The following is a 24,510-nucleotide window of genomic DNA, read 5'->3' on the forward strand; positions in this document are numbered from 1 at the left end:
AGGTGCAGGCAGCGCGGCGGGAATTTTAGCTGTAGCGCACCCACTTAAACCAGCGAGGAATCAAGTTTTCTCTCCAGTTTCCAGCTTGATGACCAGTATTCCATCTGGGCACATCCAATCTGTTTTCATCAGTCCAGGAAGCTAAGGAGCACTTGGATCAGCTCCAGGCTTAACATGGTCTACTGTAGCCCTTGATCTGGACATTCTGATTCTGCATGTCAGCAAGGCCAAGGGTGCTGTTACATTTGTAGGCCGCCCCTCAGCACAGCCGTCGGGTTGTATGGCACTGGGACCGTTTGCTTCTGTTCTGACGTTATGCCTCTTTTTATCCTATTATGTTTTTTGGGGGTTTTCTGGAAAAATGCAGCTACTTCCCTGACTCCTGATTTATTTGGCATTGGCTGGAATGACACCTGGAACTTTGGGAGCCAGATACTCTATTTTTTTTTTCTCTCTCTGTGTTCATCGGGCACCCAGCAGATTGTTGGGTCATAGTGGTTGGGGGACTTTGCTGGGTCCGGGAGACCTCTGCCCGGTGTGGGTGTCCCCTGCCAGTAAAGGAGGAAGTGTTCCACTCCTTCGCCAGTATAATAGGAGAGTGCCCCCACTTGGATTGGGGTTTGAGAGTTTTGGGATTCATTCATGTTGGGTTCTTATTGGAATGATGGGTGTTTGTGTGTGAATGGATGTGCTTGGCATAAAGCCTGGAGATGGTGGAGGGGCCTGATGGGCCAGAGTGCATCTGTCTCACCTTTTTTTGCACTTCATGGGTAACTCAGACTTTTTACCTGCTTTGGAATCCTCTGTGTTCCTGGAATGGGCGCGTAAGGGGATTCATTGTCTGGCTCACTTGGCGAGCTTGGAATCTACTTGTCTTTATTCCTTTGAGTGGTTACGGGAGGAGTGGGAGATTCCGAGAGATCATTTTTTTTGCCTACCTCCAGGCCCGACATTATTGCCTTGCTACTAGCCAAAATGACATATCACTTGTCACTCTCACAGACGCCGAAGATAGTTTTCTGGACACCTCGATCAGGTTCAATAAAATCGCTGTCTGGGGGAGGCAGCTCCTATCTGAGCTGCCTGCTCCACGTTTGGCACGCCGTGCTGCTAAACGGAGCGCGGATCTGCGCACTGAGATCTCGCCGCAATTACTGTCTTGTGCTTTTAAGCTGATATATCAGTACTATCTCGCAGCTTCCATGAGGGAAATTCAGTTTCAGCTATTACACAGAACCTTTATCACCAGGGTCCGGGGTGTTCTGATGAAATTGTGGGATTCAGACATCTGCTTAATGTGCAAAATGGCCCTGGGGGATCTTTGTCACATGTTCACTGGTTGTTCTAAATTACAGCCCTTTTGGCACCATGTCACCACCTAATTGGACAGATTGTTGGGATGTCACATTTCTTGGTCCGGAGAGTCTTTCTTCTTATGTCTGTGGATTAAGCAGGATCTCATTCCACAGGGGGATTGGAAACTTCGTGCAGTAGCTATCTTTTTGGCAAAAAAAGGCGGATGAGGCACCTTCTTTTGCACAATGAAAAGAAACGATGTCCCATACTGCCCGCTTGGTATCCTTTCGGAGAAGGGATCTGGCATCTCAAAAGGCACTCAGAGCCTTAAAAGGTTATTTTCTCTGTTGGCACAAAGTGCTTCAGGATCACTCCGAGTTTTCTAACTATTCAATTTTTTTTATCCTACTTGATTAAGCTTGTTTGAAGGTTTGTGCTGTCCTCCAGGAGCATGTGAACGTGTGAGAATGTGGGGAGTGACTGAGGTGTGTCTGTTTGTTTCAAGACAGGTTGAAGTCTCCGTTTTGGGAGGGGTTACCTTGAAAACTTCGGGTCATTGTAGTTAGACAATAGCTAATGCTGTGGCCTTTTTCTTTCTTCTATCTTAAAGCTGTTACATGTTTGCTCTTATGTCTGTTTTGTTTTAATGACCCAATAAAGATGAATATTTAAAAAAAATAAATAAATAAAAAAGATCTATATTCCGCCTATAGTGAGATATTTACGCTAGGTGGATTACATTGTTTAATTATCCTAGTGAGGTCAGTTCCATATTCCTAAACAGTTACACCCAACCCATCTTGGTCTTATCTTATCAAGTTCAGCTATTGATTGTCAGTATCTAGCTGACTCTCAGCATGGTGAGTTTCTGGAAGTTTTCTGGTTACTCTCTCCAAGGGTACAAGCCCTGTTGTGATCTGAAGCTTATATTTTTGGCATCTCCATGCAGGATTGTTCTACTTAAGTAGTAGTAGTAGTAGTAGTAGCAGCAGCAGCAGCAGTAATACCAATGCTATCATTTCTATAGCACTACTCAATGTTTGCAACACAGTACAAAAAGATAAGAGACAGTCTTTTCTCTTTAGAATTTACAATCTAATAAAGAAAAACATACAAGGCAAAAGAGACTTGGAGAATTTAATTTATTACTTGTAATTTTCTAGTGCTAATTACAGAACATCCCTTTGGTCAGCTAGTGCCACTCATTGCTTGGACACTTTTAGATTGGCAATCAGCTTGTCAGTGGTTAATATTTGTTCCTTGTCTGCTTCTGGTGGCTCCAGGCATATCCCCAAGTTCCTTGTAAACATTGCTTACATCCCTTGTGAATACACAAAGCTGCAGTTCACTTTTGCTACACTAACTACATTTAAGCTAAAAATATAAAAATTCCCCTCCTTTTTGTCCATAAGCTGCTTTGCAAAAGGAGCAGGAGGAATTAGCTATATGAACAGATATTTTCCATTAATAATAATTTGTAGAAACCAGAAAATTCCAAATCATTGAAGGTTTTATTGCCACATAAGACTACAAATTTCAGCCAATCAGATTTTAAGATATATTTCATTTATCATTTTGCTGTAATCCATGCATTAAATAGTGCACTTGCATAGCAAATACCACATTTGCTATGCAAGTGGGAGGAATTTGGGCGGAGTTAATGGTAATGAGTGGCTCCTAATGTCAAATATAATAGAGTAACGCACAGTGACGTGGGTTTTAACGCCAGAAATAACTAGACCATTTTTCTGTGCACTGTGGCTGCATTAGCTGTGCGTTCCTGAGCGAAAAGGTTTTTATCGCACATGGAGAGAGAGACTGACCACAATATGTCACTTTACTATTTATTCCATGGTAAGAGGGGGCACTTTTAACTTAGTGTGGGAGTTTTGGGGGGGGGGGGGAGTTTTACATACAGAGTAGGAGGTACAAACAACAAAATTGACATCATTGCAGATTTTCTGCTGTTTGATTCGAAGAAAGGTACAAGAGGAGTTGATTTGTACAATGCACTTGCATCAAGCTAGGTAGAGAGTGCATTGTACAAATCTGCTCCTCTTGTACCTTTCTTCCTTTCAAGCAGCCGAAAATCTGCAGTGATGTCAGCTTAATGACTGTCATTAATCGGTAATTCCACCTTCTTCGTAACACCATTAGTTCAATAACTGACCTCTCTTGATTGGTAAACACAAATCTTTTTGGATGGATGTGCATCAACTGGACCTTGCCAAAAAGACAATTTAAAGCCTTATTTTAATGTAGCCCCTTCTTCCCCTGTCTAATTTCCTTCACTTTGGAAGGACCTGAAGATGAAGGCAGGGAGATGCCAGGAAATCAGGATATCTCTTTGATGATGACTCTTGGTCTGTGTTATAATTATATCATTTACAGTTCATATACTGGTCAGTCACAGGTGATATATAGATGACAAGACTATGCTGTAATTTTCTGAACTTTCTTGTTAGATATAAATGAAAAATAGATGGGGGAGGGGAATGTATGCTGGGTTGCTTCTCAGAAACCTTTCCACGGCCTTTGTGTCTTCCCCAAAGTCTAGGTTTCCAGTTATTGCTGCTGATCAATGACTAACAGGCCAAGGGGTCCTTTGGGGCCTGCATGTTTTGCAGAGCTTGCAATCAGACATTTTTGAAAATTGCTCTTTCACAGGTGTCAGCACGTTCAGCAGTTTTCCAGCTTCAATCTTTGTTGGTTCAATAGTTATCAAGAGTTGACACAGAAATCCGTCTCTGTGGACTTGAAAACTGAAGGCAAGTACTAGGTGCAGTACATAATACCAAAAATCTGTCTGAAAGTCACAATATGTGCAAGGTCAAGAAACAGGAAGCGTGTTTGCATAGCTGCAGAAAAGGGAATGTTGAATCCTGAATTCTTGTCCAATATTTTTAAGGCCTATGTACCTGGGAGAGCATTAAGATCTACAGGGGGCCACTATCTTGAAGTGTCCTTAATTAGGAATATCCACTGGAAAGATACTTTGAGGCGTTCAATCTCAATCAATGGGCTATGTTATGGAAAACTCTGTTCGAGGATAAATGGGCTCTCAATGACTATAAGGTGTTTCGTAAAAAATTAAAATTTATTTTGTTAAGAGAAGCATTTCAGGAATTAATGTAATTGAAGCTCAGAAGAGGCACAATGGTCCAGCAGTTTATTTAATTTGGAATTAAATATGGTTAGTATTTATCAGGCAATGAATGCTTTGATACTGTAATGGCATGAAAATGTATTTATTTTGTTTTATTTGTTATTTTGTATGTTTATATTTTTTATCTTCTGTTTGTTCATATGATATTCCTATTTGTTTTATCTGGAATTTGCTTAGTCATTTTAAGCATAATATAAATGCTTTAAATGAAATAAGCTGAGCTTGTGAGGAAAATGTGCTTCTGTTAGACTCTTACTTTCGTACGATGGTTTGCTTTGTGTTTAAAAGATAATATAGTAAAAAGAAAATTATTCGAGCCAATGCGACACAGGGGTTTACACGTTACAGAAGGTATTATGAAAGTGTAAGTGCATTGATACAGCAAACAGCTTACACCATAAGCAATATATCTAAATCAGTGTACATAGCATTGTGAATGTGAGAAAAAACTGTGGCATTAATAGAATCATGATTTGGTGTTTCATGAATACAAGAAAATACTGAGTTGCAGGTGAGTATCCAAACACTGCTTTCCACCAGGATAAACAATTGCTTGTAACTTGCTATTAACTATATGCATACTCATATTAAACTCAGCTTGTCTCAACAATAATCCTATTGTAAAATTCTCAGTAATCCAGGCAATTATTGAAAGTGTACGTGTAATAAGGGTCTTCCCATAATTCAATTACAGGGAGAATGGTGATGTATAGAAACAAATTGTGGATAATAGGACATTGATATATATCTCTTATACCCTGCAGAAAAGACATCATTTTGTTATGCCTGTTGGTCGCAGACGTCTGCCACCTCTCATGCTCACCTCTTTTTTCCCTGCACAGTCAATCCTAGGAAGAATGGCGGCCTCCGCTAACCAATGCCGACCTCCCGAGCATCCCCGGGACGGAGTGTGCGCTGCCTACTGCCATCTTGTTTCTGGAATCACCTAAGACGCACGCGCAAGGGCCTCCTTTGTACATGTCATGGCGGGAACCTCGGAGGCGTCCCCTCCCAATGACATCAACTCGATGCTGTACTTAAGCTGCCTGTCCCTCTGCTACTACAAGTTAGCAAGGAGTTTCCTTGTTGCTGAATCGGCTCCATTCTTGGACTTCCTGTTCCAGACTTACTCTTGGTGTGTGGACACACTAGGTACCCACTCCTCGGGGGCCTTTCCGCATTCCTGGCTATCCGCTCCTCGGAGGGCCTTCCTGCCTTGGACTACAACCTGACCCACTTCTCAGGTCACTCTCCTGGAACTACCACTGTGAGTACCTTTCTACTGACTTCAGTGATACCAGCTTCACTGAAGCTTCTCTATGGTGTATCCCGTGCCTCGGGCCATTACCGTTCCTCTTCAGTAGAAGTGTTCCAGTATACCCTGTGCTGCAGGATCCACTTCTGGGTTCCAACACCTCAGACTGGTTCATCACCATCTACTGTACAGTCATCCTCGGCATATACCGCTCTGTGGGCCACTACCAGATCTTCACATCTGTGGTATCACCCTGGGCATGCCCATTGCTCAGAACTGTACTTATTTGCAGTCCCCCCTCCAAGGGGTTTGCTTTTCCTTCCTTCATAATAAAGTCTATCGTACAGCTGTGCCTTATGTCACTGAGACCACGCCCATCGACGGTGAGGCCCACAGGGCTCCTCCCTGTGGGCGGAGACATCTCTCATCTCGACCCAGGGTTCACATCTATACAAAAACATAACACATTTATTCTAAGAAGACTTTGGTATCATTATAAATAACAAAGAGTGGCTTGAGAGTCTGCAGTACATAGGCACAATTACCTATACGGAATAACTGGGAACATGATAATGAAGAAGGAGTCTAGAGAGCCATCTCTCTAATCTCTGCAGCTGGCATGCTCTGGCCGGCTGCTGCTGTCCTCAGCGTGGCAGGACACAGCCAACTCTTCCTGCGGCAGGAGGCCACCTACTGCCATGTGGCAGGACACCACCAGCTCCTACTCCCCCTGATGCTCCTTAGGCACGTGTGTGCCCAACGCCAGCCCTCTTAAAGGGACCATGATGGGAAAGGCCCTATGGCCTATGTTGATGACATCACTGTCTTTGCCCTATTTTGGGGCAGTTTCCCTGATGTAACGTGCCTCAGCAATAGGTCTAGCTATATCCTGTAGTGCATGTTGCTTCCTGTCTTCATCTGCCCAACCTGATCCTGTCTTTATCTGCCCAGACTGTTCCAGTCTTTGACTGCCCAGCCTGCTTCTAACCTGCTTGCCTCAGCCCTATCCCTCTCTCTTCCTCTCCCTAATACAGATATCTGGTTTTGACCCTTGCCTGGCCTCTCACTATGCCTGACCATTGCCTGCCTCGACCCTTGCCTGGATTTTTACTACACCAGACTACTGCATACCTCGATCTTTGCTTGGACTCTTGCTATGCCTGACTGATGCTTGTCTCTATCCATAGCCTGCGCTTGGACCAGAGATCTTCGCCTAAGTTCTGCTGGCCCTGGCATCCAAAGGCTCAACCCGAGGGGAATAAGGGTTGGTATGGATAAAGCTCTAGACCAGTCTCTGCTTTGCAAGGGTCCACCTGCTGGCAGTGAGAAACTGCAGGGCTCCTTCCTGCAGGTAGAGCCAATTTCACCCCAAGCCAAGGGTCCACAGCTGACCATAGCTGTCTGCCACAGACTTCGGCCTGGACCAAGACCCTCCATCCACTCGCTTGGACCTCATCATGCAGCAGGACTACCTGCATTAGACCTCACTCTGACCAAGATCTCATGTCCATTTGCTTGGACCTCATCCCTAGGCTGGATAACGCCTTATTCTAGGGGCTGCCTGCCACTGACTACCATCTGGATCTTGCCTCTTGAATTTAACCTCTACATGGTTTTCCTTTCAGACCTGGCCTGCACCTATAACTTCACTACCACTCATCACAGAGGTCTGTGCCTAGACTAACTGGCTGTAGCACTCAAGGGCTCAACCTAAGGGGAACATGGGCTGGTATTGGCAAAGCTCCAGTTGGGCCTCTGCTACAGTTAGCTCTGCCTGCAAATAGTGGAGACCTTCAGGGCTCCTCCCCACATGTAGCGCTAACTACTCCTTGGCCCAAGGGTCCACTTCATCAACAGATTGCCAAGGCCATGGCAGACTCAGCAGAGTCAACTGCCTTACAGGCCATACCAGGTTTGGCTCTCAAGATCCAAGAGCAACAGCGTTGCTTGGATGTGCTGGCTAGTGCTACCTCCATGGAGTCTCTCAACACCTGTCTGGACTCCACAGCATTTCCGACATTTCCATGCCAGGATCCAAGGCTCCCGTGGCAACTCCTTGCCCATGATACCATTACTAGTTCTCCCCTGGTATGCTGTGGATCCAAAGCAGTGTCAGGGCTTTGTCAATCAATGCTATATGCATTTTGCCCTTCAGTCTGCACAGTTCCCGGGAGATTTTGATAACATTGCCTACTTCCTTTCTCTACTGGAGGAACAAGCATTGGCATGGTCTTTCCCCTTATGGGAGCAATCTAATCCAATTCTACAGGATCTCCAACACTTCATCTCTGTGTTTAAGACTGCTTTTGATGAACCCAGCTGTCAATTGGCCTCTAGCTCGGATTTCCTTTACATCAGCCAGGGATTCCACTCTCTCACCGACTATGCAATCGAATTCCTGACCCTGGCTATGGAACTCAACTGGGGAGAGGATTGTCTCCATCCTATTTTCCTTGAAGGGCTGTCCCTGCAAATAAAGGATGAGCTAAAGGCCCAGGAACTCCCTGATTCTCTGGAGTCCCTAATAGAACTGGCCAGCAGGATTGACTACTGCATTTGGGAGTGTAATTGGGAGCATCAGTCTCCTAGAAAACCCAGGACTGTTTCCAAGCACAGTCCACTCCTGTGGTTTCACTTGCTTCTTCCGGCTCTTCTCCCGAGGAGCCAATGCAATTGGCCAAGAGTGCCTTACTCCTGGGGAACACCACCAATGCTGCTAGTCCAGACTGCATATACTGTGGAGGTGCAGAGCACAGCTTCGATCAATGCCCAGTCAACAGTGAACAGGCCTAGGGTTCACTGGGAGGCTCACCCTAAACCTTGACTCTTCCGATGACTATCTCCTTTGGCAACTAGAATTTTCCTGTCTTGGCATTGGTAGATTCCGGAGCCAGAGGCAACTTCCTAATGAAGTCCCATGTGGGCCTTCTATGGATTCTGACTGTTCCCCGGTCTGACCCACTGGTACTCTTGTCAATCATTGGGGATCCATTTCCTAGGAAAATGTCTAGCACCACCGTCCCTGTGAAGATCCGGATGGGTGCCCTCCATGTCGAGCTCCTGGAGTTCCATGCTATTGATAAATCCATCCATCCGATGGTTCTCAGGTTACCATAGCTCCAACAGCACTTGCCCCAGTTTGACTGCTCTCTCTAAGTGGGTCCCAACTGCCACACATCCTGCCTGTAAATTGTCGAGGTCACCCCTGTCTCATGTCTACGGTTGTCCTCCCAGGACTTCCAACTCAGTATGCTGAGTACTCCGGCGTTTTCTCTAAAAAGAGGACTGACTCCCTGCCTCCTCAAAGGGAGTACGACTGTGCTATCAACTTACTGCCTGACTCCAAACTGCCCCATGGCAGGGTGTACCTTCTTTCGGTTTTGGAGATGAAGGCGATGTCTGAATATACTCAGGAGAACTTGAACCAGGGTTTCATTCACTGCTCCACCTCCTCAGATGGTCAGGATTCTTTTTTGTTGTCAAAAAACATGACTCGCTCCATCCCTGCATCGATTATAATGGCCTGAATGCAATTACAAAAAAGACTGCTATCCCTTACCCCCATCTCTGAACTATTTGATCGGCTACAAAGGCTAAAGGATTTTCTAAACTGGACCTTTGAGGAACATACAACCTGGTTTATATCCGCCAAGCAGATGAATGGAAAATGGCATTTAACACTAGAGATGGCCCCTCAAATTTCTTGTGATGCCCTTTGGCTTGTGTAATGCACACACAGTGTTTCAAAACATGATGAACAAAATCTTCAGGGATCTTCTTTATGATTGTGTTGTGGTCTATCTTGATGAAATTCCGATTTTCTCCAAGGATCTCACCAGGATATCCACTGGGTACCCCCACGGCTCCATAATAATCACTTATATGCCAAACTCGAGAAATGTCTATTCAAGAAACAGAGCCTTCCTTTCCTAGGATACATCATTTCTAATACTGGGTTCTGTATGGACCCCGAGAATCTCAAGTATATTCCAGAATGGCCACAACCCAAGGGCCTCTGAGCCCTTCAGAGATTCCTGGGTTTTGCCAACTATTACAGGCATTTCATCAATAACTCTTACTGCTCTCACACGGAAAGGGGTCAATGCTAAGCTCTGGCCATCCAAAGTAGTCTCAAGCTTTCAGGATCTGAAGAAGGCCTTCCTGTAGGACCCCTTTCTTCATCACTTAGATCCTGAGCACCCATTCATCCTCGAGGTGGATGCCTCCTCAGTAGGGATGGGGCAGTTTTAAATCAGCATTCCTCCAAAGGTGTCCTGCACCTGTGCTCCTTCTTTTCAAAGAAGTTCTCGCTGACTGATTGCAATAGAGATAGAGAGGTCCTGGCGATCAAGGAATGGTGTCAATGGCTGGAGGGGACATAGCACCGTATAATCATTTACACAGACCAAAAAAACCTGGAACATCTCCATCATACACAATGCTTAAATGCCCACCAAGCGCGCTGATCCTTGTTCTTTGTCCACTTCAGTTTCTAACTTTGATATAAACCGACAACCAAGAACATCTGAGTGGCCCCTCTCTCCCACTCTTTTCTGACCCATGATATGCAGAGCTTCCCAGACAATTCATTCACCCAACTCAGATACGCCTTGCCTCTACATTGACCATTCCTCCAGAGAAGACTTTTGTACCTTGCAAAAATGTTAATGTGGTCCCACTATTCTTGCATTGCAGGTCACCCTGGATAAGCCTGAATACTCGCCTTCCTACAGCAATACTATTGGTGACCCCCCCAAATGTAGAAAGATATCTGGGTCTCTGTGGACTCCTGCTCCACCTGTACACAGAAGAAACCATTGGTGGCATGACTCTGGGGGCTTTTACAGCCATTTCCAGCCCCCAGGGAACCCTGGACTTATTTGTCCACTGACTTTGTGTTGGACCTTCCCCTGTCTAATGGCAACACAGTCATTTGGGTTGTGGTAGACTGCTTCACATCACTTTTCAGACTTCCTACAGCTCTGGAATTATCCCGGCTTTTCACACAGCACATCTTCCATCTCCATAGATTGCCCAGACATATTGTCTTAGACTGAAGGTCCCAGAGTATGGCCAGGTATTGGCAGCTTCTTAGCAAGAAATTTAACATCTCTCTGGACTTCACTAGGGCCTACCATCTGCAAGCAAATGTGCAATCCGAACAGACCAATTGCACCCTGAAAAACATTCTCCGAGCCTACACCAATACCCTCCTACTTCCATGGGTTGAATTCTCCCACAATTTCCATTTCTGTACCACTACTGGGTTTTCACCCTTCTAAATAGTGTACAGGTTACAACCATTGTCTCTGTTGTCCATCCCACTGACGGTTCCTTCACCTGCCGTTCATCTCTTGGCCCAGGAACTTTGGCTGCACACCACAGAAATGCTTCAGAAAGCAACAGAGTGCACTAAAAAGACTACTGACAGGCTCCTGAGATTTGCTCCTATATTCAAACCAGGAAATAAGGTGTGGCTCAGTATTCAGAACTTCCAACTTTGCATGCCCTCCATGCGCGTAGCACCACACTACATTGGTTCTGTTTCCAATCCTGTGCCAGTTAGGACTAGTGACCTACCAGCTGGCTTACCAGCTTCTTTGGGAATTCATAACACCTCTAATTCTTATGTGGCCTTCTCATAAACCTCCAGATCCCCAGGAGGTTTCCTCTGAAGAAGACATCACCTATTGGTTGAAACAGATTCTAGATGTCTGATGGCATGGAAAAAGATGGGAATACCTCATATCCTGGAAATGATATGGCCCAGAGGAGAACACCTAAGAACCCATCACCAACATCATGGACCAAAATCTCCTCTCAGATTTTCATGCCTCTCACCCCAAGAAGCCTCAACCCTTAGGGAGGGGGTTTAAATAACAGGTACTGTCATGGTTGCCTTCTCGTGGCGTTCCCTCACCAGCCACCACACTCATCTGCTGCCTTGCCCAATGCCTGACTTTGCCTGACACTGGGCAGGCCCCGCTTTCAGGCCACACCTGACCACTGTTTTCTCCCAGCTGCCTCCCAGCCCATGGCTGTGACACTGGTCTCTCGTCAGCCGGCACGTCAAGCTGCTAGCTCAGGCCTGCTTCTGATGCCACCTCCTCCAGCCATTCTCTAGGCATGTGCATCCATTTCTCTTAAAGAGCCATTGGCGGGAATCGGGAAATGGCGCTCTTTGATGACATCATCCAAGCGGCCTATATAAACCGGCTCCAGACTTCACTCCAGTGCCTTGGCAATAGGTCGACTGCCTCCCGGTAGTGCTAGTTGCCACTCCATGTTCCTGCGTTTCATTTCCTGGTTCCTGTGCCTTGTCTTCATGTTTCTGTATTCCTGTGCTGGCTTCCTGGTTTTCTCTTCCCTGTGGTCAGTCTTCTCCTGCGTGGTCTCCCTGGTGTCTTCCTTCAGCGTTCTCTCTATGGTTCTCTGTCTCCTTCAGTGTTTCTTTTTGGATTCCTGGTTTGACCCTTGGCTCTGGACCTGACGCTGCTAACTTCCGCCTGTCTCCGACCATTGCCTGGATACCGACTCTGACCATAGCTACCCGCCACAGACTTTGGCCTGGACCACGACCCTCCAACCACTCACTTGGACCTCATCACTTAGCAGGACCACCTGCCACAGACCTCAGTCTGGACCACAAGCTTATGTCCACTCGCTTGGACTTCATCCCTCAGCTGGATAATGCTCATTCCGGGGGCCACCTGCCACTGACTACCATCTGGATCTTGCCTCTTGAATTTAACCTCTATCTGGTTTTCCTTTCAGACCTGGCCTGCACCTATGAATTTGTTACCACTCATCACAGAGGCCCGCGCCTAAGGCCAGCTGGCTCTGGCAACAGAGGGCTCAACCTAAGGGGAACATGGGCTGGTATTGGCGAAACCTCAGTTGGGCCTCTGCTACAATTAGCTCTGCCTGCTGACAGTGGAAACCTGCGGGGCTTCTCCCTGCAGGTAGCGCCAACTCTCCCTCTGCACATGGTCCACTTTGCCAACATTTTCCTTATAGATTGACCTGTTTGTCCTATGTAGACAGGAGAAGGACATTGCTGGCAGGTGATGGCATAAATTACATTGGAAGAAGAGCAGGTGAATGAGGCCCAGATATTGTAGTTGATGTTATTAGGTCCTGAGATGGTGTTGTCTGGGTTAATATGTGGACAGAATTGGCATTTGAGTTTCTGGCATGGTCTGGTTCCTGAGTTGGCATCATTATTGTATTATTTTCCTTGAAAACTTATGGTTTAATAAATTGGTTAACTTATATAGTGCCACTCGATCTCTGTATACCTAATGACCAGATTATCTCACTTAATGGCTACAAAAACATCTTAAACAGCAGAGAAAAAAGTGGGGATCCTTGTGGGACTCCCACATTTACTATCTATCATGTGAGCCAAAACCTGGCAAGATCTATGCAATAAAAACAACTTAAGCCCTTGTAGAGTCTTTCCTTGTATTCCTATTGCTTCTGTAACAAAATCCTGTGATCCACTAAATCAAAAGCAGAGAGATCGAAAAGAATCAACACTATCTCTTTACCCCTATGCACACCACACAATATATCAGTTTCCAAGACCAAAATAGTATCGGTGCTGTAATCCCTAGCAAGGGACTAATTTTTCCCCTTCATCTAAAAAAAAATGTGATCTGCTCAGTTTCAGCTTTTTCCATAATCTTTGCCAGAAAAGGAACCGAGGCCTTCTATCCAAGGAAGCTTTCTTCAGTATAGGTGTTGCTACTGATTTATCTAATCTGACAGGCATTCTTCCCTCTTCTTCATCCATTTGCTTGAAAGTGGCCTCTATTTAGTCCTTCCAAACAGACCTCCTTTGATTCTGAATAGCAAATATTTGCAGGACTTCTTTTCAGGGGTAGTTGGGTACTGAATATCAGCACCTTTTCTCTTCACCTGTTTGATGTGACCCGTGGTTTTAAAAAAAATAAAAATAAAAAATCCTGCATCCTGGATGTGAGTACCAGCAGCCTGCCAAAATAACTATTTACCCTCCCCTCCTTTCCAGCCTCTAGATGGAATCAACTCCCATGTCTCATCAGACAAGAACTAGAGAGTATGCAATTAAATTATCAGGCGGTAGGTTTAAAATAAACAAAAAGAAGTTCTTCAGACAACACAGTTAGCCTGTGGAACTCATTACCACAGGAAGGGGGACATAGGATAACTTGACTTTTAAAATGGATTCAAAAAATTATGGATGAGTTCCCACCCTATTTTCAGGCTGTGACTGCTAGACGCTGACAAATATGATAGGAAATGGACAACTCTGCATACAGCATATTTTTGTATGCACTTCTTCTAAGCACCTATGAACTTTACTGTTGGCGATAAGATCCTGGGCTAGATGGATCTTTGCTCTGATTCTACTTGATAGTTCTTGTATTATTCATGAACGCTAGGCTTCTCAGTTTGAATATTTTTTGAAGACCAACTTTCAGTTTCATCTCTATGACAAAGCAATGACAGAGATCAAACCTGCCTGGGACAAACACAATGGGACTTTTAAGGATGGAGAGAGGGTGGAGAATGCCACTGAATGAGACCTACGGAAGCTCAGCAGGCAGGCAGAAATGAGCAGAATGGGTGGACCAAGTGGTCCCTTCCTGATGAAGTTGTCACTGTTTCCATATATTGTTTTATAATAATTGTATGCACAGTATAATATATTGTGTATTATCATTAACAGATCCATTGCATGTTATCAAAATTCTGCAAATAGTTCCTTAGGAAAACAAAACTGTTAATAGTTGCCAGTTTTAGGTGTTTCTTTTTTAAACAGAACACAGACTGCTTTTCAGTAATAGAATATGTGCTGGAAATAAGCCAGAATGACATTTCACTGTTTTCATTTAGGAGCCAATGCAGTAAAATGCCATGTGCTAAGTTAATGAAATGCAGTATGTGCTTATGGTGAAAGGTACAGGCTAAATAGAACGTAACCATTTCAATGCAGTGGTTCTCAACCCAGCCTTCAGGACACTCCCTGTCAATCTAGTTTTCAGAATATCCACAATGAATATGCACAAGATAGATCTGCATGTACTGCCTCTACTGCATGTAAAACCAACTCATACATATTCATTATGGAAACCTGAAAACTAGATTGACTGGGTGTGTCTGAAGGACTGAGTTGAGAACCCCGTGCTTTGGTGAGTGCACGAGCTTTATATCAAAGGCCCCACAGCTAACTGGGTCAGCCCCCATTCCAGAACCCATTTTTGGAAATGATCCAGTTTTCCCTTTCCACCACCCTTGCTCCCCTGGAGGCTGTCTGTACCCTCCCTCCCTTGAAACCTTTGAGGCAGAGCAACATCCTGAACCACTTCCCACACATTTAGAATGCTTCCTTACTGTTCTGGTGAGTTCCCACCTCTCCCAGCAGGGAGAATGTGAGAACTTTACTGCCAGCACTGCAGCCCAATGTCAAATGGTGAGACCACACCTTGAATACTGTGTACAATTCTGGTCGCCGCATCTCAAAAAAGATATAATTGTGTTGGAGAAGGTACAGAGAAGGGCGACCAAAATGATAAAGGGGAATGGAACAGCTCCCCTATGAGGAAAGACTGAAGAGGTTAGGACTTTTCAGCTTGGAGAAGAGACGACTGAGGGGGGATATGATAGAGGTGTTTAAAATCATGAGAGGTCTAGAACGGGTAGATGTGAATCGGTTATTTACTCTTTCGGATAGTAGAAAGACTAGGGGGCACTCCATGAAGTTAGCATGGGGCACATTTAAAACTAATCGGAGAAAGTTCTTTTTCACTCAACGCACAATTAAACTCTGGAATTTGTTGCCAGAGGATGTGGTTAGTGCAGTTAGTATAGCTGTGTTTAAAAAAGGATTGGATACGTTCTTGGAGGAGAAGTCCATTACCTGCTATTAAGTTCACTTAGAGAATGGCCACTGCCATTAGCAATGGTAACATGGAATAGACTTAGTTTTTGGGTACTTGCCAGGTTCTTATGGCCTGGATTGGCCACTGTTGGAAACAGGATGCTGGGCTTGATGGACCCTTGGTCTGACCCAGTATGGCATGTTCTTATATTCTTAAATGATACCAGTTGGCACCACTTCACTCTGTATCATGCCGTAGCATCATTTGGTGGTGTTCTGCAATGTTAGCAGGAGAACTCTCATGTCCTTTCTGCTGGTGAAGATGGGGAACCACCAAAAGAATAAGCAAGCATCTGAGAGAACTGGGTCTGGAGGCTGGGGGCTGGGGGTGGGGGCTCACTCCGCATCAAGCAGGAGGTGGGAGGAATTGGGCAGCCTCCAGGTATGTTTGGTTTTGTTGGATTTGAGGGTTAATCAGACAGCTCGTGAGGCCTGGAGGTAATGGTAATATAGTAATATTTATTTTGATATACCGATTTTTATAGAACTTCAAAATGGTGTACAAAAAACATGCAATAGTCAATAAAATAACATTAGATACAAAAAGGCAATAAAAAGAACATTCCATATGATAATCATATAAAGGCAATGAAAATAGCATTACATACTAGAGATGTGCATTCATTTTTGCCGAATTAGACAATTTCAATGACATTGTCTAATTTGGCATGGTTCGGGGCAATGAAACCCGAAAGAATTTTTCTGAAATTTCAGAAAAATTCGTATTTGAGGTTAGCGCACTAACCCAAAAATCGGGGGAACACGAAAAAACAAACCGCGGGAAAAATGAAGTTTCCTGCGGATCACCGAAAATGCAGCCTGAAACTAATTTTTAAAACTATGCACATCTCTATTATATACAATAATCAATAAATTCAATACAGCGTAATAAATACCAACAATAATAACATTAGAATTGGGGAACTGAACAGCCTCTGGTGGTATGGGAGGATGCCTGTTTTTTGGGAGTAGGCCTAAAAAGCAGGACATCCCTCCAGTATTCAATGTTAGCATAGCAGCCCTTCTGGATTGCTAACATTTAATACCCATGCCAAAGAAGATGTGTTGGTATGCATAATGTACATAGGATGTTAATCAGTGTTGCTCATTTTCACCTTCATTTGTTTCTCCTCTACAGCATTTGCATGCATGTGCATGCTGTTTTTAATGCACACATGCATGATGCTAATACATTGAGGTTGAGTTAGTATGAATATGGAGAGTTTAGTGAATTGCATGTATATTATAATGCATTCTAAATGGACTTAGCATGCACATTAACTTTTAGTGCATAAGCCCTAGAATGTCTACCATTGTCCAGTGGGAGTAGCAGTTTCTTATCTCTGAAGATGCCTTGACTAATTAAGTGCATATATCTGTTTAGGGCACCCCCGTGGTCAGTAGCACCCTTGCCCAAATTTTGTAAAATACACATACAATTTTCTGTATGTTCTAGTGATTCTCTTATGTCCAGATCTGGACAGTCACATATTAAAGGTAGTTTTACAAAAACATAATATCCAAATGGGAGCAATGTTATTCCAGCTGATTTCTGTTTAATGGATGATCATTCAAGAGGTGTCATGGTATCTTTCAGATTAAAAACTGCTTGTTGTTTGCTTGAAGTTCTCTGAATGTGTATTTGAGAATTCAAATTTAAATTCATCAGGCAGTCTCTCTCTTGAAAATATATTATTTGCATGTCTGTAAAACCCTTGTTCCATGGTTTTTAGATATAATATTTGACTTTATAGAGAATTGAAAATGGACATTGGTGTGGTAGCCATGTTTGCTTAGCCTTGTGTAGGGAAGTGTCTTCTCTGAGAGGTAACGTGTTGGAGCCAATTGGAAATATGATCAAATTTGACTTAACTGAAGGAAGGACACTAAAGACATCTACTGTGACAGCATTTAACTTTCAGAATGGTGACTATGATACAATGGGGAAAATGGTTAGGAAAAACTTAAAGGAGCAGCTGCAAAATTTAAGGGTGCGCGTAAAGCCCCGGGATGCGCGTTAGTCCCGGGGCTTGAAAAAATGAGTGGTCTGGGGCGGGGCATGGGTGGGGAGGGGATGTGGCCAGAGGCCTCTCTTCGGCCGTTAGGCCTGGGAATCACATGCTGGCACTTGGCTGGCGTGTGCAGGCAGGCGTAACATCTGGGATAAAGGTACAGGGGAAATTTTTTTTTCGGGCTGGGGGGCAGGGCAGGTAGGGGGAAGGGAGTGGAAGGGGGAAGGGAGGGGGAAGGGAGGGGAAGATTTCGGAGCGGCCTCGGAGGGAACGGGGATAGCTATCGGGGCTCCCCTAGGGCTCAGTGCGCTCAAAGTGCACTAGATGTACCCCCTTGCGCGCGCTGACCCCGGATTTTATAACATGCACGTGGCTGCGCGCGCGTGTTATAAAATCAGGCGTACATTTGTGCGCGCCGGGTAGCACGCACAAATGTAGACCGCGCGCGTAGGTTTTAAAATCTGCCCCTCAGAGTTTACATCAGGCATGGAGGTTGTTGAAAAATCAATGCCAAAGAACTCTCCTTGAAACAGAGATCCATTTAATAATTAGCCAATCATAATAGGCACTACCAGCAAGCTGATACCTTCTTTGCCTTATATTTAATAACAGACTGTAACATATATGGCTGAGTGAATATTTTTTCAAACATTTTTCTGTGCAAATAAAAATTTACTTATCTTAGAATTGTTCATTTGAGTCCATCTTTAAGTGAAGAAATTCCCCGACACTGGCCATGTTTCATTAGTCTGCTGAAGATAAAAAGACCAAAAAAACTCTTTTCACGTCTTCCAGCGCTCAACAAAATTGCACAATGTTAGATAGTAATAATGACCTTTCTAGGTATGAACATAGGAAAGTAACTAGTTGGTCAAGGCTGAAGTGAAAATGTAGTCATACTGCTCCAAATGCTCCCTAGAATATCTTTATTTTTTTATGTTTTCTAGGGACCATTTGGAGCAGTATGAATATAACCATATATTCTAACTCTCTAATCTTTTTATTCAGACTTCATGCATCTATGCCCAGACATTTTAAATTATGTTTTTTATTTGTATTTGTATTTATGTTCACATCCTGCTTATGAGCATAAGATATAAACAGATCCTGTGGGACTGCTTTAGCCTTAATCATAACCTCTCTACTGGGATATTCTAACTTCCCTGTTTTGCAGATATCCTTGGAAGATACCTCCCTCCAAACCTTGCACCTTTGAGTGACTACTGGCTTTCTCCCATTATTTAGTTTAAAAGTTGATCTATCTCCTTTTTAAATGTTAATACCAGCAACCTTCCCATTGAAACAGGCTCCCTTTTTCCCCAGAATATTCTCTATCCTAACAAATCTAAAGCCCTCCACTCTATGCCCCCCTCCATACATTGAGACTCCGGATCTCAGCCTGCTTCTGGGATCCTGTGCATGGAACGGAGAGTGCTTCTGAGAATGCAACCCTGGAGGTTCTGGATTTCAATTTCCTTCGTAAAAATCTTAAATGTAGTCTCCAGAACCTCCCTCCTGCATAATCCTATGACAGTGGTCCAGTCTGAATTTATTTATTTATTTTATTTATTTATTTAAGGGTTTTTTATATACTGCGGCACGTATGGAACATCACCTCGGTTTACATTAGAACATAATGCAGCAACAAGCTTTACAATGAAATAGAATGAACCAACAATATATAAAAATGCGAATTAAATGCTAACAACAACAACAACAAGTGTATGAGGATACATAGTAACTGTGTTCAGAATATGGTAATGATTATAAGCATAATTTTTTTTGGGTGACATAATAGTTCATAAATTGAAGTCAAGGAAGGGTAAGCATTACGGGGATTCTGAAAGCTTATACTATAGTTGTGGGAAAGTTTATACTAAAGTTGTGGGAAGTGCTTGGTTGAATGGTTTTTTTTAGAACTGAGTAGGGGGTTAAATGTACTATTTATTTATTATTTATTTATAACTTTTTATACCGAGGTTCAGGTAACAGAGTTCCTAATCACTTCGGTTTACATTCCAACATCAAACGAACAATGACATAAGATATGTCTTACAAAGAACAAGGAGGAAACAACTTGGAGACAAAATAACTTGGTAGGACAGGGTGTAAAGGGTGGGAGAAACTGGACTAGAGGGGTCTAGAACCAACTGAAGAGGGAAGGCTGACTAAGGGAGGGGGAGAGGGAAAAGTGCTACTATGGCTTTACTATGACAGCCATCTACTCCCTAGCACTCTCTAAAATTGTATCTAGGTGATATGTGAGGTCTGCTATCTCTGTACCAGGCAGACAAGTCACAAACAGGCTGATGAAATATAGCAGGCTCGGCTGAGCTCATGGCTTTGCGCGTGCTTGGATGCATGTTTTGGATGTGCATCCAAAACCCCTCATGCAATAAGGGGATTAGCGCATTAAGAACACGTGTCCAAACTAGCGCATAGCTAATAGTGCTCCTCACATGCAAATTCATGTTGATGAGGCTATTAGCTATTACCCTGATGAAAAAATTGTCGCGCGGCCACAACACCCATTTTAATGCTGAAAGTTTGATGCCTGCTCGGGAGCAGGCATTAAAGCATGTGGCGCTCATGGGCTGACAAAAAGTCCCAAAAAAATCTTGCTTTCTGTGATTCCTCCTATTAGTATCCTAGCAATACGAAATAGGAGGAATCAGAGAAAGCAGAATTATGTCCCGCTCAAAGGTGTAACAAAAAAAAAAAATCCTTTCTGTGGTTCCTCATAGGGGGAAACCACAGAAAGCAGCATCCCCAAGGTCTGGACCAATCAGAACCCCTGCTGGCAGTGGGTGAGGGAGTGAATACATTATCATTAAGTGTCAGGCACTTGATATGAATTTATTCACTCCTTCACTTCCTGCCGATTGGTCCATTCACTGTCACATGTCACTGAAAAGGACCAATCAGGAACAGCCCTGCCGGTGGTGGGGAGGGAGGTCTGGCCAGGAAGGTTTATTAAATATAATTATTAGGTGTGTTTTATGTTTGTTTATGACCAGCAGTAAGACAAAGATTAGTTGATTACTCAAATCAGGGTTAATTGCATGCTTTTCTAAGTCCCTGATTTTGAAGGTTTTATTTCTAATGGGATAGCGCTCTACATATCAAAAAATGTGACTGAGGTGAGTGGGATATGAGTACAATTGGTGGGAACCAAACACCAGTAACTAATTGCCCATGAACTAGTTCTAAAGGCTTTTTGGATCAAACAAGTGACTCTTCATAGTCTCAGTCAATGTACCCAGCACATAGAATTAAAAAGTCAGAATTGAATTCAAACTTCATACTCTCAGTATTGTTCTCAGCACACAGATATACATACATATGCAGTAATAACTCAACTCTCAAATTCCTTTGCAGATTTTAAGCACTCTTTCCCAGCAAGCCCTACTTATCCACCAGCAGATGCATCTTCTGCTTTCAGCACTCCCTCAGGGCTCAAAGTCCACAGAAAGATTTGAGAATGCAATCTATGTGCATAAGTTTTCTCCTCAAATCTACCCCTTCCCCTTGAAAAGCCTCCTTTCAGTGTGGCTATGTGGTTGATCAATGCACATACCTTTCACTGCAGTGAGGGTAGTAGGTATTTAGATAGTCAATTTGCATGGAGAAACACTTTTCCCCATGGAAATCGCTCTGAAAATTGACATCTTATAGTGATGTATGGATTTATTTTTTCATATTCAGGCTAGGTAAATCAGAAAAATTATTGTGATCCAAACAAATCCTGGACTGAAAGACTTTTTAAGTTTAAAAATAATTGCCGTTGACATATTTCTAGCTTATTATTCCCTTGCTGTGTGTGTTTAAAATATTTGTGAATGCGTATAGGCATTAGGCAATGGTATACCATAACTATTTTTTCCTCTACATGCACCACTCAAGAAGATTGCAGGTGGGGGGTGTTATACTCCTTACTTTGGTAGAAGTTATTAAAAAAAAATTGTTTTCTCCCGTTCTGGGGTGTATTTCTTTTTTAATGACTTTTCTTATAAGCCTCAGGGTCAATATTCTTACAGTCATTTTTTCTTCTCTATGCCCATGCCAGGATGTTTTCCAAGATGGATGACTTTTGCGTATGATTCGAAGAATAAAACATTTTTTATTACCATCTCTAGTGCTCTAGTATTATCCCAAACTGACTATTGTAATTCCCTGTATATGGGAATAACGGAAGTCACAATGAGAAGTATTACAAAATACTGCAGATTGAGTCATTTTTGGGGTATCAAAATTGGAACATTTTACTCCTCTGATAAAGGAACTCCATTGACTTTCGGTAAAAGCTAGGATTATTTTTAAGATTCTATGCCATACATTTAGGGTATTGAATAGAGGAGTTCCATGCTATTTAAATAACTTAATAGTTCCTTAACAACCTTTAAGTTCTCCAAGATCCTCACATTTGGAGTTATTAAAACTGTCCACTAAACAAGAAATTCAACAAGACCACGATACTTTTTCAGTACCAGAATCCATTACACTGGAATTTGCTTCCCCTTGACCTAGGCATGGAGAGGAATTATCTCACGTTTTGGAAACTGATTAAGGCCTGGTTTTGGACTATTAGGTTCTTATCTTTTAAATTGGCATGTGTTTATTGATCTTATCAAATTTTATTGTTAGTGGGGTGGCCATCTTAGTGACATTTTATAATGATTTATTATTTTATTTTATACAATATTTTTTATTCTATATATTTGTATTATTTATTTATACACCATTTTGACTGTTAACCAAAAATCAGACTATTAAATAAAATTGCCATTGAAGTCAGGGTACCGTTTCCTCTGCTGCTAGCAATTCTGCACAAGCATTTCTGTTTCTAATCCTGGCATTTTACAATGAATCTGACAGACGCAGTCTTTCTACTGCAGTGCATTTGCAAAGTCACAATCCATACAACAATGTTTCTCAAGCCAGTTCTGCACTAACCTCTCTCCCTCCCCCAGTCTCAGCCAGTCTATTTTCAGGATATCCATCATGAATATGCATGAGATACCCTGCATATCTCATGGAGGCAGTAACTTCAGAACCGGCTTCAGAATCATTGCTACGGAGATCACAAAAAGAGCATTGAGCCCAGCTTAAGACAATGAATTTATCCTCAAAACCCTTAAGAATGGAAGCACACACTAAAATGCCAATTTCCAGGGGAAACAGGAAATTGCTCCAGAAGCATTTTTCATACTTAAATATTAGGATTTCAGATAATATAAAAAAATAATAACAGAAAAAGCCAACAAAAAGGTTACCTATGTAAAAAAAAAAAAAAAAAAAAAAAGAACGTTCTTCTCCTTTAAATGAAGCCTCTCTGAAGATGGGAGTGCAAAATGGAAGGATTTGTTTGTTCTTATTACTGGCTGGTTACCAGAGAATTTGGCAGGAATGCATTCAGAAAATAAAGAGGAATGGTTGTCAAGCCCTCAAATCTGTTTGTTCTGGATCCAAAGGGTATTTTTTCCTAGTAGCTGGAATATGTTGTTTTGTTATCACAGTTTTCTTATTTTTCACGATATGTGAAACGAGTGTTTCTCTGAAAGTTGAAATTGCATATGGTTGCGCACTTCTGGGTAATTTGCTTTTCATCTACATAAATAGGAAGAGGTTTTAAAACCTCACTGCCAACGCCATTCTTTGTAGGCACCTGATGTAGTGCGTTCTAAGAACCATGAGGATCACAAAGCACTCAAAGCTGCAGGAAACAATAAAAGTATTAGTTATACCAACAGGGAAGACATTTATACATGCTTGCAATTACTGTATCTATGTATCCTGCACATTCCATTGTTACTGTAGAACATGAGAACAGCGAAGAATAATGAGGATGCATTCTGCGAAGACAGATATTGCTTTGATGCAAAAACATAATTCTACATAAATGTCCAATTTAACTGGTGCATGCCAGGGATGCAGCACTTGAAACTTACGTTAGAAAAATACATCTTGACAGAGATTTATTGATACAAACACAAATAAAGAACGTGAAGATCCTAAGTACCTGGTTTGTCCGGTGGGAAATACACAGCGAGAGTAACTATAAAACTTCCTCATTGAGCTGTATTCCCTCTGTTTTTTTATTCTTTATTCAAAACATATTTTTTTTATTTGTATTTAGTTTTTATTTTATTTGTTTTAATTCTCCAATTTATTGCTTTGGATGGCTCACCATTTTTGGAACTGGGAGCTAGGAGCATATTATTTGTACAACTATGCCGGCTGCTTGCTCTCTCTGTCTATCCATACTCTAGATGATGGTTTAAGATTACTTTCACTTTCACTTCGACGAAGACACTCTCGAGCCCCTGAGGCAGGCAGCATCGTCCGCTGAAACGCTGTTCAGTGTCGGCCACTAGAGGAGCATGGAGAGACAGAAGGCTATCCTGAAAGGGGATTGGTCCTTTCTCTGACATGTGACAGTGAACGGACCAATCAGCAATAACAGCCAAATTTTAAATCCCTCCCCCATGCGCAATGAAATGGGGGTTAAGTGAGTGGCTGGGCCTTGCACATGCTGAGCGCATCTTCAAAGAGGCCCAGCCACAAGCGTAACCCTCGTTACACGCCGAAGTGCCAGGCCCAGTTAAAGGGCTGGTCCAGGGGATGGGAAGGGGCAGGGCTGGAGGTGGCTGGTTCAGCGGTCATTTGCCGCTGTACTGGGGAAATGTCGGAAGGCGCGAGCAACTTGCTTCTGCTCCATTGGAGATTAGTAGGGTTCTGGGTAATCATTGTGTCACTAATCTTATAATATAGAGGATATATATGTGTATATGTTTATCCTGGATCAAAATCTAAAAAAAAAAAAAAAATTCCTAAAACTATGAGGGTGCCAGTGTGG

Source organism: Rhinatrema bivittatum, chromosome 2 (assembly GCF_901001135.1).
Source record: "Rhinatrema bivittatum chromosome 2, aRhiBiv1.1, whole genome shotgun sequence".
Classification (NCBI taxonomy): Eukaryota; Metazoa; Chordata; class Amphibia; order Gymnophiona; family Rhinatrematidae; genus Rhinatrema; species Rhinatrema bivittatum.